Genomic DNA, 6,000 nt, shown 5'->3' on the forward strand with positions numbered 1-6,000 from the left:
AAAAAACAACAAACAAGTTCAACAAATAAGTTCTTCAAAACGAAAAAGAAAACTAACATTCAAAAGGCGGGTTGGTCGGAATAAAGTTTCGTCACCGGTGAGAGAGAAAACAGAATGCCTCTACGAAGGACAAGAGCATGAAAATAATTACATAAAGTAATTAATTAACATGCATTTGTATCAAATGAAAGAAAATTTACATGTGTTACTCGTCAAACTTCGTTTGAGAAAAGTTTGAGAAGAGAAGAGGTATCGCGCGCTAAGATAAAGTGAATAAATTTTCAATCTCCCACTCAAATTTTCATTGAATTCACTGACAAAATGAATGAATTTTCATTCTCCCGCTTAAATTTTATTGAATTTATTAACATTTTGATGTCGAATTTAAAAGTCATTTGAAGTTTTATATCTTTTGCGTCAAATTACAATTCTAAACGACGTTTAATAATTGAATTTATTTACAAAAATGTCATCGTTCATTTTTAATGTTATACACTGTTTTTGTACTAGTGAATTGTAATTTCTTTTTGTATTTTTAATTTATTTTTTTTACATTTTGTGAAAAAAATATATATAATGTATCTTCTGGAAAATAAACAAAAAGAAAAAAGAAAATATGAGAAATAACTTCATGTTACATATTAAAAAAAAGTCAAAGTCCCGTATTTGAAAAATAATGGACATAGTAAAGTCGACTTTGATATCGCAAAAATTAAAATTGGAATTTGCAATATGCAATATGAATATTCCGTACTTTATTAAATAAATGCTTAGTTAAGTTCATATATTTGGATATTTTGGATTGAGTTTTTGTTAACTTTATATATATATATATAGTTGGTACATTTTAGCAATGTGTACCGGGTTTTAGTAGACAAAAATATCCTTATATACCATGGATTCTAAGTTCTAAGGTTAAGGGTATTTTAATAATTTTCATTCTCAAAACTAAAAAAAAAAAAAAAGAAACCCCCAAACCCTTACTCACCTCTCTCATTCTTGTTAACCCTTTCTCTTTCATCTTTCTCACTCCAATCTTTTCTCTGTCATCCCTACTGTAGCCCCAATTGAAAAAATCAGAAACACTTGCCTTTAAACAATTTGTCTTTCTAAAGAGTTAAGTTGAGTCATAGACATATTCAATTGGGGCTACAGTAGGGTGTTTCTGATTTTTTCAATTGGGGCTACAGTAGGGATGACAGAGAAAAGGTTGGAGTGAGAGAGATGAAAAAGAAAGGATTGAGAGGAATGACAGAGGTGAATAAGGGTTTGGGGGTTTCTTTTTTTTTTTTTAAGTTTTGAGAATGAAAATTATTAAAATACCCTTAACCTTAAAACTTAGAATCTATGATATATAAGGGTATTTTTGTCTACTAAAATCTGGTACACATTGCTAAAATGTACCAACTGAAAAACAGGCGTACGCGCGTTAGCAAACCCCATATATATATATATATATATATATATATATATATATATATATATTAATTAATTAATTACTTAAATAATTTATATATTTTTCAGTTGAGTATTTAAGATGAATATTTATGTTTTTTAATTTTTTTAAAATAGGCGAGTGACTATTCTCTTACTTGATCATCTTATTTACTTGTATGTTTAGTATAAAAATGATATTATGGTTAATGTACAATGTAAAATGATTTTTTCTTTTTATTGAAAATGTGCTAAATAATTAAGTCGTTTTCATCAATTGTGGTGACAAAACAATTCCTTGTTCATTATGATTATTGAAAACATGTTAAATATTAAGGATGATACCATCGATGGTTGTCACAAGAATAATCCTTTGATCGCTTTAGATGATGATGTATATGTTGATCTCGTTATTTCAACATATTTTTAACAAAAATAATAAAATTCATTCATCATTTCACATAGCAATTTTTGAAGTAATAACTAAACGAACTCCTTTCATGTGGAGACAGGTAAAAAAGTTGATTAAACAAAATAATCCAACTAACGAAAAAATTAAACAGTTCAAACTTATTTAAAAAGTATAAAACTTTTTGAGCAACAAAAAAAGTTAATAAAAAACAATTAAAGATGTCCAAATTTATGAGAAATTTAAAACTTAATTAGAGTTTCAATAAATGAAAAGATTAAAAAAAAACATTTTTCTGTTATATAAAAATTTAAGCTAAAAAGAGAAATCACCTTTGAATGTACGACTTTTTTATATAAACAGAGGAAATTATATTTTACATATCTATAATTAGTAGTATGTATATTTATAGTAATGCATATATATCCAATTGAAGGAACAGAAATGGAACTTTTACACGTGTCACAACCACAAAACTCACTAAAATAATTAAAAAAAAGCAAATTTCAAATCTTTGCAAAAGGAAGACATTATTGGACATGGTGACAAAAGCATCAGACGTGTGACTCTCCCAACACACACGACTCTTGCGCATTTAAATGCATCCCTCCTTGTTTTGTCCGTTGTCATGTCTTTAATAAAAAAACATAATGATACTTAACTTTATTATGTGACAAAGTTTTTTCACCCACAAATTTTCCTTGACTACAATCGGCCGTTCACCAACAAAGGACTGTTAGTACGGTTGTTCACCAAAGTTGTGTGATAAATGATATAAAAATCAAGATAGAAAATTTATGATGGAACCTTGAAGCAGTGGTCAGATTCCTTATAGCAATTTTGCAAAATTGAAATTAAGAGGAATTATGGTATGATAGATATTTGGATTAGTATTCTTTTATCGGTTGAGTTTGAATCAGTTTTATAAATATTAAGGTACGGAGTAATTTGGGTAGAGAAAACTTGAATTTAGTGCTTTCCTTGATGATGATGAATATAAAGAGGGGTATCCTGTTAAGGTTTAAAAGGAAAAAGAATAGTAATTATGGTGTTATAATTTATGAAGCAGATGGATGTTTTGTTTGTAATTTATTAGGATTTTGTAAGCATAGAAAGTAAAATAAGAATGACATGGTAATTTATGCTGTTATGACAATAATAATAGAACATCAGCAGGTCATGGTGGTGTTCTGTGGGCCTTATGGCCAATGGGTGGAGCATGGCTTTGTACCCATCTTTGGGAGCACTATGCTTACACGATGGATAAGGTAATTGGTTTCTGAATTTTGAATCATTCAATGAGGTAAACCAGGGCAAAACACAATAAATTATAACTAGAAAACATACAAAGCTAAGTTTTTAAGAAGTCAGTAGCCTTTGGAAGAGTCCTTCTAATTTTTAATCCATTTTAGAATTATGTGCTTGTTTGTGTAATTAATGCATATAAACTTTTTAACAGTTATGGAAGGATTGATTTTGAAAGATACATAACACAAAAAAATGAGTTATATTTGAGAATGCTTATAAAACATTTACGATTGAGATACGGTTGATGGGTGTTAAATAAAATTGTTTTTTTAGTGAGAAAATATACAAATTTAATTTGAAATAATGTTTAAATACTGTAAGTGATGAAAACAATTGCAAAATCATGTGCAATGTGGTGGAATGCTTTTTGGTCAAACTAACATTCAGCTATAACTAATAAAGGCAAAATTTTGGTTGTTTTTTCTAAAGGGTTTCCTTGAATATAAAGCATATCACATAATGGAAGGATGTGTCTCATTCTGTTGAGTTGGCTGATAGAAGACAATGAAGGATATCTTGAAACTAATCCATCAACTTCCCCTTAACACAATTTTATTGCTCCAAATGGTGATCCTGCATGTGTAAGCCAGTCATCCACAATGGATGTGGCAATCATAGATGAAGTCTTCTCTACATTTCTTTCTGCTGCTAAGGTAAAATTTCTAAACTTTTAACTAACACACTATAAGATGTTCTGTTTACTCAAAAGTTTGTATGTATTTCCAAAACAGGTTGTAGGGAGAACAAATGATAACATTGTCGAAAAAGTTTGTACAGCTCAACCACGGTTACGTCCACTCTATATTGCCCAAGATGGTTCCATTATGGAATGGGTATTTTCCTGAAAATAGAAAATGCATGCAAGAATACAAAAAGTTTGTACAGCTCAACCACGGTTACGTCCACTCTATATATATATATATATATATATATATATATTATTTCATTATTCTTGTAATTAAAGTCCTATTCTTTCATTGTAATTAAAGTCCTATATATATTTTATTGGATTTCGCTAGATGAAAAAGAAAAATACAAATATGTTACGGTGAGAATGAAAAAGACATTGTTATAATAATAAAGGTTTCATTTTTCATATCCATCTAGATAGTCAACAAAGTTTGACGTTAATTGCTTTAGTGTATTTGGATTAAAATTTTAATTCATTGATTTGATTGAAATCTTCTTTCCTTCCACACAAGAATTAATGGATAATCTATATATCAAGGGAATGTATACAATGTTTACTATAAAAAAAAGTCACTTGAAATATATATATATATATATATATATATATATATATATATATATATATATATAAAAGTAATTTTTTATGTGAATGAATAACATAATGTTTGAATAATAATTTATAAGTAAAATAGTATAATAACTTGAAATTTTGAAATTTTGAAGAACCTTTGATCTATGATAAACAAAACACACACTCAAAGTCCCAAAGTCAACTTCAAAAATCATAAATAACCATGCAATACCTCTTGGGACCACAGTTAAAATAAGTGGGGACTTATGTTGTAAGTTTTGCACACAAAGGTAGACTGAATATCACTTGTATGTCCAATAAATCTTAAAAAAATTTAGTTCACTTAAAAATCAATGCCATTTTAATAGATGACCCCTGTGTGCAAAAACTTTGCTTGAACTCCCCACTTATTTAGTCTTTGCTCCCAGTGTTGTTTCTACACAATGAGTTTTACAAAGAATTGTTCCTTGGCCATGGAGTTGGATATGAATGTAATAATCAATGCCTGAAAATCACTTGTATGTCTAATAGTCTTAAAAAGAATTGGTTCTCTTAAAAATCAATGTCATTTTCACAAATGACCCCTGTGTGCAGAAACTTTTCCTGAACTCTCCATTTATTTGGCCATTGCTCCCAGTGTTGCTTCTGCACAATGAGTTTTACAAAGAATGTTTCCTTGGCCATGGAGTTGGATAGAAATGTGATATTTAATGCCTGAAGATCACTTGTATGTCCAATAAGAATGGTCTATCATGAACAAAACATATACCCTAAGTCACAAAATGATGTTGAAAAACAAGAAGTATAACTTCAATACACATAAGGGAGCATAATTCAAATAAGTGGGGAGTTACGTTATGGGTTCTGCACACCAGGGTAGATTGTCCTATACATAAAACTTTCGAACTTCAAACATTGAGTATCATGTCCTAACACCTTTAATTTGAACGCCGATGTTCTATCATGAACAAAACATACACCCTAAGTCACAAAATGATGTTGAAAAACAAGAACTATAACTTCAATACACGTAAGGGAGCATAGTTCAAAAGTGGGGAGTTACGTTATGGGTTTTGCACACCAGGGTAGACTGCCCTGTTCATAAAGCTTTCCAACTTCACTTTGTGACTTAGGGTGTATGTTTTATTGATCATATATCATCCTTGTTAAAATTAAAGTTGTCTGGACATGAAACTTAAGTTTTTAAGTTTGCACTCTGAATTTAATAAATTTTATATTTAAAATAAAAAATGTATATTTTAATAAATTGAAAATATTGTTTAATTATTAAGTAAAATAATGGTATAAATACTTTTTTTAGTTGAATTAAATTTCTATTATGATTTACATAAAAAAAAGGACAAACTTGTGAATTTTTAACAACTTATTTATGAGAGTTTTAATTAAACACTTTTTATTTATCTTTTAAGAATCAATTTAAATATTTATTCATATTTATGTTAAAATATTTAAGATCCACGTTATTATGTAATCAATAAAAGTTTTAAGAATTAAAGGTATGAATTAATAAATATAATTTCGAATTTAAAATTGTAAGAGGAATTCAATGTTTTGTTTTAGTCAAAAT

This window comes from Vigna umbellata, chromosome 2 (assembly GCF_029865625.1).
Source record: "Vigna umbellata cultivar VRB3 chromosome 2, Vumbellata_1.0, whole genome shotgun sequence".
Lineage (NCBI taxonomy): Eukaryota > Viridiplantae > Streptophyta > Magnoliopsida > Fabales > Fabaceae > Vigna > Vigna umbellata.